Below are 10,092 nucleotides of genomic sequence, written 5' to 3'. Positions count from 1 at the left end.
TGGGAGACCGCCTGGGAATACCAGGTGCTGTAAGCTTTTTTTTTTTTTTTTTTGCACCTCCGTCGCAAAAGTAAACTTTCACAAAATAATTCCAGTTTGCTAGCTACTTGCTAGCAGACAGCCACACGCTAAACTGACAGGATGAGAGCTGAAAATGCTGTCAAAATGCTTTTTCCACCCCAAGTTGGGACGAGTGTAATCTTTAAAAGAGTCAACTGTGGGCTTCTTCTCGGCTTACGGCCATACTACCCTGAGAACGCCCGATCTCGTCCGATCTCGGAAGCTAAGCAGGGTAGGGCCTGGTTAGTATTTGGATGGGAGACCGCCTGGGAATACCAGGTGCTGTAAGCTTTTTTTTTTTTTTTTTTGCACCTCCGTCGCAAAAGTAAACTTTCACAAAATAATTCCAGTTTGCTAGCTACTTGCTAGCAGACAGCCACACGCTAAACTGACAGGATGAGAGCTGAAAATGCTGTCAAAATGCTTTTTCCACCCCAATCTGGGACGAGTGTAATCTTTAAAAGAGTCAACTGTGGGCTTTTTCTCGGCTTACGGCCATACTACCCTGAGAACGCCCGATCTCGTCCGATCTCGGAAGCTAAGCAGGGTCGGGCCTGGTTAGTACTTGGATGGGAGACCGCCTGGGAATACCAGGTGCTGTAAGCTTTTTTTTTTTTTTTTTTGCACCTCCGTCGCAAAAGTAAACTTTCACAAAATAATTCCAGTTTGCTAGCTACTTGCTAGCAGACAGCCACACGCTAAACTGACAGGATGAGAGCTGAAAATGCTGTCAAAATGCTTTTTCCACCCCAAGTTGGGACGAGTGTAATCTTTAAAAGAGTCAACTGTGGGCTTTTTCTCGGCTTATGGCCATACTACCCTGAGAACGCCTGATATCGTCCGATCTCGGAAGCTAAGCAGGGTCGGGCCTGGTTAGTACTTGGATGGGAGACCGCCTGGGAATACCAGGTGTTGTAAGCTTTTTTTTTTTTTTTTGCACCTTTTTTTGCACCTCCGTCGCAAAAGTAAACTTTCACAAAATAATTCCAGTTTGCTAGCTACTTGCTAGCAGACAGCCACACGCTAAACTGACAGGATGAGAGCTGAAAATGCTGTCAAAATGCTTTTTCCACCCCAATCTGGGACGAGTGTAATCTTTAAAAGAGTCAACTGTGGGCTTTTTCTCGGCTTACGGCCATACTACCCTGAGAATGCCCGATCTCGTCCGATCTCGGAAGCTAAGCAGGGTCGGGCCTGGTTAGTACTTGGATGGGAGACCGCCTGGGAATACCAGGTGCTGTAAGCTTTTTTTTTTTTTTTTTTGCACCTCCGTCGCAAAAGTAAACTTTCACAAAATAATTCCAGTTTGCTAGCTACTTGCTAGCAGACAGCCACACGCTAAACTGACAGGATGAGAGCTGAAAATGCTGTCAAAATGCTTTTTCCACCCCAAGTTGGGACGAGTGTAATCTTTAAAAGAGTCAACTGTGGGCTTTTTCTCGGCTTACGGCCATACTACCCTGAGAACGCCCGATCTCGTCCGATCTCGGAAGCTAAGCAGGGTCGGGCCTGGTTAGTACTTGGATGGGAGACCGCCTGGGAATACCAGGTGCTGTACGCTTTTTTTTTTTTTTTTTGCACCTCCGTCGCAAAAGTAAACTTTCACAAAATAATTCCAGTTTGCTAGCTACTTGCTAGCAGACAGCCACACGCTAAACTGACAGGATGAGAGCTGAAAATGCTGTCAAAATGCTTTTTCCACCCAAAGTTGGGACGAGTGTAATCTTTAAAAGAGTCAACTGTGGGCTTTTTCTCGGCTTAAGGCCATACTACCCTGAGAACGCCCGATCTCGGAAGCTAAGCAGGGTCGGGCCTGGTTAGTACTTGGATGGGAGACCGCCTGGGAATACCAGGTGCTGTAAGCTTTTTTTTTTTTTTTTTTGCACCTCCGTCGCAAAAGTAAACTTTCACAAAATAATTCCAGTTTGCTAGCTACTTGCTAGCAGACAGCCACACGCTAAACTGACAGGATGAGAGCTGAAAATGCTGTCAAAATGCTTTTTCCACCCCAAGTTGGGACGAGTGTAATCTTTAAAAGAGTCAACTGTGGGCTTTTTCTCGGCTTACGGCCATACTACCCTGAGAACGCCCGATCTCGTCCGATCTCGGAAGCTAAGCAGGGTCGGGCCTGGTTAGTACTTGGATGGGAGACCGCCTGGGAATACCAGGTGCTGTACGCTTTTTTTTTTTTTTTTTGCACCTCCGTCGCAAAACTAAACTTTCACAAAATAATTCCAGTTTGCTAGCTACTTGCTAGCAGACAGCCACACGCTAAACTGACAGGATGAGAGCTGAAAATGCTGTCAAAATGCTTTTTCCACCCAAAGTTGGGACGAGTGTAATCTTTAAAAGAGTCAACTGTGGGCTTTTTCTCGGCTTACGGCCATACTACCCTGAGAACGCCCGATCTCGTCCGATCTTGGAAGCTAAGCAGGGTCGGGCCTGGTTAGTACTTGGATGGCAGACCGCCTGGGAATACCAGGTGCTGTAAGCTTTTTTTTTTTTTTTTTTGCACCTCCGTCGCAAAAGTAAACTTTCACAAAATAATTCCAGTTTGCTAGCTACTTGCTAGCAGACAGCCACACGCTAAACTGACAGGATGAGAGCTGAAAATGCTGTCAAAATGCTTTTTCCACCCAAAGTTGGGACGAGTGTAATCTTTAAAAGAGTCAACTGTGGGCTTTTTCTCGGCTTACGGCCATACTACCCTGAGAACGCCAGATCTCGTCCGATCTCGGAAGCTAAGCAGGGTCGGGCCTGGTTAGTACTTGGATGGGAGACCGCCTGGGAATACCAGGTGCTGTAAGCTTTTTTTTTTTTTTTTTGCACCTCCGTCGCAAAACTAAACTTTCACAAAATGATTCCAGTTTGCTAGCTACTTGCTAGCAGACAGCCACACGCTAAACTGACAGGATGAGAGCTGAAAATGCTGTCAAAATGCTTTTTCCTCCCCAATCTGGGACGAGTGTAATCTTTAAAAGAGTCAACTGTGGGCTTTTTCTCGGCTTACGGCCATACTACCCTGAGAACACCCGATCTCGTCCGATCTAGGAAGCTAAGCAGGGTCGGGCCTGGTTAGTACTTGGATGGGAGACCGCCTGGGAATACCAGGTGCTGTAAGCTTTTTTTTTTTTTTTTTGCACCTCCGTCGCAAAACTAAACTTTCACAAAATAATTCCAGTTTGCTAGCTACTTGCTAGCAGACAGCCACACGCTAAACTGACAGGATGAGAGCTGAAAATGCTGTCAAAATGCTTTTTCCACCCAAAGTTGGGACGAGTGTAATCTTTAAAAGAGTCAACTGTGGGCTTTTTCTCGGCTTACGGCCATACTACCCTGAGAACGCCCGATCTCGTCCGATCTCGGAAGCTAAGCAGGGTCGGGCCTGGTTAGTACTTGGATGGGAGACCGCCTGGGAATACCAGGTGCTGTAAGCTTTTTTTTTTTTTTTTTGCACCTCCGTCGCAAAAGTAAACTTTCACAAAATAATTCCAGTTTGCTAGCTACTTGCTAGCAGACAGCCACACGCTAAACTGACAGGATGAGAGCTGAAAATGCTGTCAAAATGCTTTTTCCACCCCAAGTTGGGACGAGTGTCATCTTTAAAAGAGTCAACTGTGGGCTTTTTCTCGGCTTACGGCCATACTACCCTGGGAACGCCCGATCTCGGAAGCTAAGCAGGGTCGGGCCTGGTTAGTACTTGGATGGGAGACCGCCTGGGAATACCAGGTGTTGTAAGCTTTTTTTTTTTTTTTTTGCACCTCCGTCGCAAAAGTAAACTTTCACAAAATAATTCCAGTTTGCTAGCTATTTGCTAGCAGACAGCCACACGCTAAACTGCCAGGATGAGAGCTGAAAATGCTGTCAAAATGCTTTTTCCACCCCAATCTGGGACGAGTGTAATCTTTAAAAGAGTCAACTGTGGGCTTTTTCTCGGCTTACGGCCATACTACCCTGAGAACGCCCGATCTCGTCCGATCTCGGAAGCTAAGCAGGGTCGGGCCTGGTTAGTACTTGGATGGGAGACCGCCTGGGAATACCAGGTGTTGTAAGCTTTTTTTTTTTTTTTTTTTGCACCTTTTTTTGCACCTCCGTCGCAAAAGTAAACTTTCACAAAATAATTCCAGTTTGCTAGCTACTTGCTAGCAGACAGCCACACGCTAAACTGCCAGGATGAGAGCTGAAAATGCTGTCAAAATGCTTTTTCCACCCCAATCTGGGACGAGTGTAATCTTTAAAAGAGTCAACTGTGGGCTTTTTCTCGGCTTACGGCCATACTACCCTGAGAACGCCCGATCTCGTCCGATCTCGGAAGCTAAGCAGGGTCGGGCCTGGTTAGTACTTGGATGGGAGACCGCCTGGGAATACCAGGTGCTGTAAGCTTTTTTTTTTTTTTTTTTGCACCTCCGTCGCAAAAGTAAACTTTCACAAAATAATTCCAGTTTGCTAGCTACTTGCTAGCAGACAGCCACACGCTAAACTGACAGGATGAGAGCTGAAAATGCTGTCAAAATGCTTTTTCCACCCAAAGTTGGGACGAGTGTAATCTTTAAAAGAGTCAACTGTGGGCTTTTTCTCGGCTTAAGGCCATACTACCCTGAGAACGCCCGATCTCGGAAGCTAAGCAGGGTCGGGCCTGGTTAGTACTTGGATGGGAGACCGCCTGGGAATACCAGGTGCTGTAAGCTTTTTTTTTTTTTTTTTTGCACCTCCGTCGCAAAAGTAAACTTTCACAAAATAATTCCAGTTTGCTAGCTACTTGCTAGCAGACAGCCACACGCTAAACTGACAGGATGAGAGCTGAAAATGCTGTCAAAATGCTTTTTCCACCCCAAGTTGGGACGAGTGTAATCTTTAAAAGAGTCAACTGTGGGCTTTTTCTCGGCTTACGGCCATACTACCCTGAGAACGCCCGATCTCGTCCGATCTCGGAAGCTAAGCAGGGTCGGGCCTGGTTAGTACTTGGATGGGAGACCGCCTGGGAATACCAGGTGCTGTACGCTTTTTTTTTTTTTTTTTGCACCTCCGTCGCAAAACTAAACTTTCACAAAATAATTCCAGTTTGCTAGCTACTTGCTAGCAGACAGCCACACGCTAAACTGACAGGATGAGAGCTGAAAATGCTGTCAAAATGCTTTTTCCACCCAAAGTTGGGACGAGTGTAATCTTTAAAAGAGTCAACTGTGGGCTTTTTCTCGGCTTACGGCCATACTACCCTGAGAACGCCCGATCTCGTCCGATCTTGGAAGCTAAGCAGGGTCGGGCCTGGTTAGTACTTGGATGGGAGACCGCCTGGGAATACCAGGTGCTGTAAGCTTTTTTTTTTTTTTTTTTGCACCTCCGTCGCAAAAGTAAACTTTCACAAAATAATTCCAGTTTGCTAGCTACTTGCTAGCAGACAGCCACACGCTAAACTGACAGGATGAGAGCTGAAAATGCTGTCAAAATGCTTTTTCCACCCAAAGTTGGGACGAGTGTAATCTTTAAAAGAGTCAACTGTGGGCTTTTTCTCGGCTTACGGCCATACTACCCTGAGAACGCCAGATCTCGTCCGATCTCGGAAGCTAAGCAGGGTCGGGCCTGGTTAGTACTTGGATGGGAGACCGCCTGGGAATACCAGGTGCTGTAAGCTTTTTTTTTTTTTTTTTGCACCTCCGTCGCAAAACTAAACTTTCACAAAATAATTCCAGTTTGCTAGCTACTTGCTAGCAGACAGCCACACGCTAAACTGACAGGATGAGAGCTGAAAATGCTGTCAAAATGCTTTTTCCACCCAAAGTTGGGACGAGTGTAATCTTTAAAAGAGTCAACTGTGGGCTTTTTCTCGGCTTACGGCCATACTACCCTGAGAACGCCCGATCTCGTCCGATCTCGGAAGCTAAGCAGGGTCGGGCCTGGTTAGTACTTGGATGGGAGACCGCCTGGGAATACCAGGTGCTGTAAGCTTTTTTTTTTTTTTTTTGCACCTCCGTCGCAAAAGTAAACTTTCACAAAATAATTCCAGTTTGCTAGCTACTTGCTAGCAGACAGCCACACGCTAAACTGACAGGATGAGAGCTGAAAATGCTGTCAAAATGCTTTTTCCACCCCAAGTTGGGACGAGTGTCATCTTTAAAAGAGTCAACTGTGGGCTTTTTCTCGGCTTACGGCCATACTACCCTGGGAACGCCCGATCTCGGAAGCTAAGCAGGGTCGGGCCTGGTTAGTACTTGGATGGGAGACCGCCTGGGAATACCAGGTGTTGTAAGCTTTTTTTTTTTTTTTTTTGCACCTCCGTCGCAAAAGTAAACTTTCACAAAATAATTCCAGTTTGCTAGCTATTTGCTAGCAGACAGCCACACGCTAAACTGCCAGGATGAGAGCTGAAAATGCTGTCAAAATGCTTTTTCCACCCCAATCTGGGACGAGTGTAATCTTTAAAAGAGTCAACTGTGGGCTTTTTCTCGGCTTACGGCCATACTACCCTGAGAACGCCCGATCTCGTCCGATCTCGGAAGCTAAGCAGGGTCGGGCCTGGTTAGTACTTGGATGGGAGACCGCCTGGGAATACCAGGTGTTGTAAGCTTTTTTTTTTTTTTTTTTTGCACCTTTTTTTGCACCTCCGTCGCAAAAGTAAACTTTCACAAAATAATTCCAGTTTGCTAGCTACTTGCTAGCAGACAGCCACACGCTAAACTGCCAGGATGAGAGCTGAAAATGCTGTCAAAATGCTTTTTCCACCCCAATCTGGGACGAGTGTAATCTTTAAAAGAGTCAACTGTGGGCTTTTTCTCGGCTTACGGCCATACTACCCTGAGAACGCCCGATCTCGTCCGATCTCGGAAGCTAAGCAGGGTCGGGCCTGGTTAGTACTTGGATGGGAGACCGCCTGGGAATACCAGGTGCTGTAAGCTTTTTTTTTTTTTTTTTTGCACCTCCGTCGCAAAAGTAAACTTTCACAAAATAATTCCAGTTTGCTAGCTACTTGCTAGCAGACAGCCACACGCTAAACTGACAGGATGAGAGCTGAAAATGCTGTCAAAATGCTTTTTCCACCCCAATCTGGGACGAGTGTAATCTTTAAAAGAGTCAACTGTGGGCTTTTTCTCAGCTTATGGCCATACTACCCTGAGAACGCCTGATATCGTCCGATCTCGGAAGCTAAGCAGGGTCGGGCCTGGTTAGTACTTGGATGGGAGACCGCCTGGGAATACCAGGTGCTGTAAGCTTTTTTTTTTTTTTTTGCACCTCCGTCGCAAAAGTAAACTTTCACAAAATAATTCCAGTTTGCTAGCTACTTGCTAGCAGACAGCCACACGCTAAACTGACAGGATGAGAGCTGAAAATGCTGTCAAAATGCTTTTTCCACCCCAAGTTGGGACGAGTGTAATCTTTAAAAGAGTCAACTGTGGGCTTTTTCTCGGCTTACGGCCATACTACCCTGAGAACGCCCGATCTCGTCCGATCTCGGAAGCTAAGCAGGGTCGGGCCTGGTTAGTACTTGGATGGGAGACCGCCTGGGAATACCAGGTGTTGTAAGCTTTTTTTTTTTTTTTTGCACCTTTTTTTGCACCTCCGTCGCAAAAGTAAACTTTCACAAAATAATTCCAGTTTGCTAGCTACTTGCTAGCAGACAGCCACACGCTAAACTGACAGGACGAGAGCTGAAAATGCTGTCAAAATGCTTTCTCCACCCCAATCTGGGACGAGTGTAATCTTTAAAAGAGTCAACTGTGGGCTTCTTCTCGGCTTACGGCCATACTACCCTGAGAACGCCCGATCTCGTCCGATCTCGGAAGCTAAGCAGGGTCGGGCCTGGTTAGTACTTGGATGGGAGACCGCCTGGGAATACCAGGTGTTGTAAGCTTTTTTTTTTTTTTTTTTGCACCTCCGTCGCAAAAGTAAACTTTCACAAAATAATTCCAGTTTGCTAGCTACTTGCTAGCAGACAGCCACACGCTAAACTGACAGGATGAGAGCTGAAAATGCTGTCAAAATGCTTTTTCCACCCCAATCTGGGACGAGTGTAATCTTTAAAAGAGTCAACTGTGGGCTTTTTCTCGGCTTACGGCCATACTACCCTGAGAACGCCCGATCTCGTCCGATCTCGGAAGCTAAGCAGGGTCGGGCCTGGTTAGTACTTGGATGGGAGACCGCCTGGGAATACCAGGTGCTGTAAGTTTTTTTTTTTTTTTTTTTGCACCTCCGTCGCAAAAGTAAACTTTCACAAAATAATTCCAGTTTGCTAGCTACTTGCTAGCAGACAGCCACACGCGAAACTGACAGGATGAGAGCTGAAAATGCTGTCAAAATGCTTTTTCCACCCCAATCTGGGACGAGTGTAATCTTTAAAAGAGTCAACTGTGGGCTTTTTCTCAGCTTATGGCCATACTACCCTGAGAACGCCTGATATCGTCCGATCTCGGAAGCTAAGCAGGGTCGGGCCTGGTTAGTACTTGGATGGGAGACCGCCTGGGAATACCAGGTGCTGTAAGCTTTTTTTTTTTTTTTTTTGCACCTTTTTTTGCACCTCCGTCGCAAAAGTAAACTTTCACAAAATAATTCCAGTTTGCTAGCTACTTGCTAGCAGACAGCCACACGCTAAACTGACAGGATGAGAGCTGAAAATGCTGTCAAAATGCTTTTTCCACCCAAAGTTGGGACGAGTCAATTCTTTAAAAGAGTCAACTGTGGGCTTTTTCTCGGTTTACGGCCATACTACCCTGAGAACGCCCAGGTGTGGTTGATTGGTCACAGCTGAGTTGATTGTTCCGTTTTGGGTCAGTGGAGCTGTGTGCTCCTGATTATGTGGTTTAGTGTTCTTTCTTTGTCTGTTTTTGAATTTGTTTTGTTTATTTGTGTTAGTTTTCAGGTTCTACTCCTCCCAGCTTTCTTGGCTGTGGAGGAGGGTTTCTTTTTTCCCCCTGAGCGGCTTTGCTTTGTTTGAACTGAGAATATGGATGTGACATTTGCTGGGCCCAGCACGTCTGGAATGGAGATCGGAAGTTTTGCTGGCAGGAAGGCTGGCGGTGATGTAGGTGTGGATAAAAATCAAGGTAATATGAGTGTGACAAATAAGCGAAAGGTGAGTTTTGATAAAGAATTGACAGTGTTTTTGGAACTTGAGGGTGGTGTAGGTCTGTCTCCGTTGGCCCTACTAAGGGCTACTAAAGAAGTCTGTGGTACGATTCTGGCCTGTCGGATGATTACGAAAGAGAGATTCGAAATGACTGTGGCATCCCGGGCGGCTAAAGAAAAATTACTCGATGGGTTTAGGATCGGGGATACTAGGGTTCATGGGAGGGATATTAGTGTTGACGAACTTGTTGTCTCTTTCATGGGCCTGCCAGCCTATATTGAGGATGAGGAAATTCTGCAGAAGCTCCTCGACTGGGGTGTTTCGGCCGTGTCCGAGATGAGGAGACGAATGTGGCCAGGGACAAACATCGCTGACGGAACGAGGTTCGTTAAGGTCCGATTTACTGACCAGGTGCGTTCTCTACCGTATTCTGTAAGGTTTAACACTGCGGGGGGGCCTGAATATTTTAGGGTCATTCATGACAGGCAAGTGAAGGTGTGCAGGGGGTGTCTCCAGCCTGACCATGTGTTGCGTGAATGCCCGGATTTTTGCTGCAGACGGTGTGGGGCCCAAGGCCATTATGCGCGTGAGTGTGCAGAGCCCAGGGCCGCTAAATGTAAGTACTGTCATCAGTCCCCCTCTGTATGTGGGTGCTCTGGCCACCCCGCCTCTGACCCAGAGGAAGTGGGTGGGAGTCCCCCACCTACGGCTGACGTAGAGCACGGCCCTGGATCGAGGGAGGTCCTGTTTGATCAGGATGCGGAACCGGGTATACCTGACCCGGTGGCATTGGCGCCTGTGGTGGGGGGGGCTGGTGAAATGTCTCACAGTCCTGCCCCCGAGCAGGGGGGGGGGGCTGTATCCTGCCCAACCTCTAATGTCGTGGTGGCGGAGGCTGGACCGGGGAGGGGGATGGGTGTGGATCTGGTTTCACACCTTACCCCTGAAGCGGGGGAGATGGTACGAAAGTCAGG

General features: G+C 47.1%; 24 non-coding genes and 4 pseudogenes across 24 annotated transcripts in view; all 28 read left to right on the top strand.

Moving 5' to 3' along the window:
* The window catches only part of LOC147182821 (5S ribosomal RNA), a 119-nt gene extending 83 nt beyond the window's left edge, over positions 1-36 (top strand). The window contains exon 1 of the ribosomal RNA XR_015092208.1: positions 1-36. This exon is cut by the window's left edge and continues 83 nt beyond it. This is a non-coding gene — a ribosomal RNA (5S ribosomal RNA).
* Positions 37-232: 196 nt separating this feature from the next.
* On the top strand, positions 233-351 carry LOC147182820 (5S ribosomal RNA). Its single transcript, XR_015091569.1, has one exon. It is a non-coding gene; the product is annotated as a 5S ribosomal RNA (ribosomal RNA).
* Positions 352-547: 196 nt separating this feature from the next.
* Positions 548-666, top strand: LOC147182819 (5S ribosomal RNA). Its single transcript, XR_015091718.1, has one exon. It is a non-coding gene; the product is annotated as a 5S ribosomal RNA (ribosomal RNA).
* A 196-nt stretch (positions 667-862) lies between these two features.
* LOC147182818 (5S ribosomal RNA) lies at positions 863-981 on the top strand. The gene has a single exon (XR_015093329.1). It is a non-coding gene; the product is annotated as a 5S ribosomal RNA (ribosomal RNA).
* A 206-nt stretch (positions 982-1,187) lies between these two features.
* LOC147182817 (5S ribosomal RNA) lies at positions 1,188-1,306 on the top strand. Its single transcript, XR_015091602.1, has one exon. It is a non-coding gene; the product is annotated as a 5S ribosomal RNA (ribosomal RNA).
* Positions 1,307-1,502: 196 nt separating this feature from the next.
* Positions 1,503-1,621, top strand: LOC147182816 (5S ribosomal RNA). The gene has a single exon (XR_015091951.1). It is a non-coding gene; the product is annotated as a 5S ribosomal RNA (ribosomal RNA).
* Positions 1,622-1,816: 195 nt separating this feature from the next.
* Positions 1,817-1,925, top strand: LOC147182815 (5S ribosomal RNA; annotated as a pseudogene).
* Positions 1,926-2,121: 196 nt separating this feature from the next.
* Positions 2,122-2,240, top strand: LOC147182814 (5S ribosomal RNA). Its single transcript, XR_015091950.1, has one exon. It is a non-coding gene; the product is annotated as a 5S ribosomal RNA (ribosomal RNA).
* A 195-nt stretch (positions 2,241-2,435) lies between these two features.
* On the top strand, positions 2,436-2,554 carry LOC147182813 (5S ribosomal RNA). Its single transcript, XR_015092240.1, has one exon. It is a non-coding gene; the product is annotated as a 5S ribosomal RNA (ribosomal RNA).
* A 196-nt stretch (positions 2,555-2,750) lies between these two features.
* LOC147182812 (5S ribosomal RNA) lies at positions 2,751-2,869 on the top strand. Its single transcript, XR_015092038.1, has one exon. It is a non-coding gene; the product is annotated as a 5S ribosomal RNA (ribosomal RNA).
* Positions 2,870-3,064: 195 nt separating this feature from the next.
* LOC147182811 (5S ribosomal RNA) lies at positions 3,065-3,183 on the top strand. Its single transcript, XR_015091969.1, has one exon. It is a non-coding gene; the product is annotated as a 5S ribosomal RNA (ribosomal RNA).
* Positions 3,184-3,378: 195 nt separating this feature from the next.
* On the top strand, positions 3,379-3,497 carry LOC147182810 (5S ribosomal RNA). The gene has a single exon (XR_015091705.1). It is a non-coding gene; the product is annotated as a 5S ribosomal RNA (ribosomal RNA).
* A 195-nt stretch (positions 3,498-3,692) lies between these two features.
* Positions 3,693-3,801, top strand: LOC147182809 (5S ribosomal RNA; annotated as a pseudogene).
* Positions 3,802-3,996: 195 nt separating this feature from the next.
* On the top strand, positions 3,997-4,115 carry LOC147182808 (5S ribosomal RNA). The gene has a single exon (XR_015091648.1). It is a non-coding gene; the product is annotated as a 5S ribosomal RNA (ribosomal RNA).
* A 209-nt stretch (positions 4,116-4,324) lies between these two features.
* On the top strand, positions 4,325-4,443 carry LOC147182807 (5S ribosomal RNA). Its single transcript, XR_015091690.1, has one exon. It is a non-coding gene; the product is annotated as a 5S ribosomal RNA (ribosomal RNA).
* Positions 4,444-4,639: 196 nt separating this feature from the next.
* On the top strand, positions 4,640-4,748 carry LOC147182806 (5S ribosomal RNA; annotated as a pseudogene).
* A 196-nt stretch (positions 4,749-4,944) lies between these two features.
* Positions 4,945-5,063, top strand: LOC147182805 (5S ribosomal RNA). The gene has a single exon (XR_015091944.1). It is a non-coding gene; the product is annotated as a 5S ribosomal RNA (ribosomal RNA).
* Positions 5,064-5,258: 195 nt separating this feature from the next.
* LOC147182804 (5S ribosomal RNA) lies at positions 5,259-5,377 on the top strand. Its single transcript, XR_015091808.1, has one exon. It is a non-coding gene; the product is annotated as a 5S ribosomal RNA (ribosomal RNA).
* A 196-nt stretch (positions 5,378-5,573) lies between these two features.
* Positions 5,574-5,692, top strand: LOC147182803 (5S ribosomal RNA). The gene has a single exon (XR_015092036.1). It is a non-coding gene; the product is annotated as a 5S ribosomal RNA (ribosomal RNA).
* Positions 5,693-5,887: 195 nt separating this feature from the next.
* On the top strand, positions 5,888-6,006 carry LOC147182802 (5S ribosomal RNA). The gene has a single exon (XR_015091675.1). It is a non-coding gene; the product is annotated as a 5S ribosomal RNA (ribosomal RNA).
* Positions 6,007-6,201: 195 nt separating this feature from the next.
* LOC147182801 (5S ribosomal RNA) lies at positions 6,202-6,310 on the top strand (annotated as a pseudogene).
* A 196-nt stretch (positions 6,311-6,506) lies between these two features.
* LOC147182800 (5S ribosomal RNA) lies at positions 6,507-6,625 on the top strand. Its single transcript, XR_015091643.1, has one exon. It is a non-coding gene; the product is annotated as a 5S ribosomal RNA (ribosomal RNA).
* A 209-nt stretch (positions 6,626-6,834) lies between these two features.
* Positions 6,835-6,953, top strand: LOC147182799 (5S ribosomal RNA). Its single transcript, XR_015091663.1, has one exon. It is a non-coding gene; the product is annotated as a 5S ribosomal RNA (ribosomal RNA).
* Positions 6,954-7,149: 196 nt separating this feature from the next.
* Positions 7,150-7,268, top strand: LOC147182798 (5S ribosomal RNA). The gene has a single exon (XR_015092616.1). It is a non-coding gene; the product is annotated as a 5S ribosomal RNA (ribosomal RNA).
* A 194-nt stretch (positions 7,269-7,462) lies between these two features.
* On the top strand, positions 7,463-7,581 carry LOC147182797 (5S ribosomal RNA). Its single transcript, XR_015091638.1, has one exon. It is a non-coding gene; the product is annotated as a 5S ribosomal RNA (ribosomal RNA).
* Positions 7,582-7,787: 206 nt separating this feature from the next.
* Positions 7,788-7,906, top strand: LOC147182796 (5S ribosomal RNA). The gene has a single exon (XR_015091636.1). It is a non-coding gene; the product is annotated as a 5S ribosomal RNA (ribosomal RNA).
* A 196-nt stretch (positions 7,907-8,102) lies between these two features.
* Positions 8,103-8,221, top strand: LOC147182795 (5S ribosomal RNA). The gene has a single exon (XR_015091576.1). It is a non-coding gene; the product is annotated as a 5S ribosomal RNA (ribosomal RNA).
* Positions 8,222-8,417: 196 nt separating this feature from the next.
* LOC147182794 (5S ribosomal RNA) lies at positions 8,418-8,536 on the top strand. Its single transcript, XR_015092606.1, has one exon. It is a non-coding gene; the product is annotated as a 5S ribosomal RNA (ribosomal RNA).
* The last annotated feature ends 1,556 nt before the right edge of the window (positions 8,537-10,092 follow it).

The sequence above is a fragment of the Leptonotus elevatus genome, chromosome 1 (assembly GCF_054856555.1).
Source record: "Leptonotus elevatus isolate MCC_2025b chromosome 1, RoL_Lele_1.0, whole genome shotgun sequence".
In the NCBI taxonomy this organism is placed as follows: domain Eukaryota; kingdom Metazoa; phylum Chordata; class Actinopteri; order Syngnathiformes; family Syngnathidae; genus Leptonotus; species Leptonotus elevatus.
This window is presented reverse-complemented; position numbering and strand designations above follow the sequence as displayed.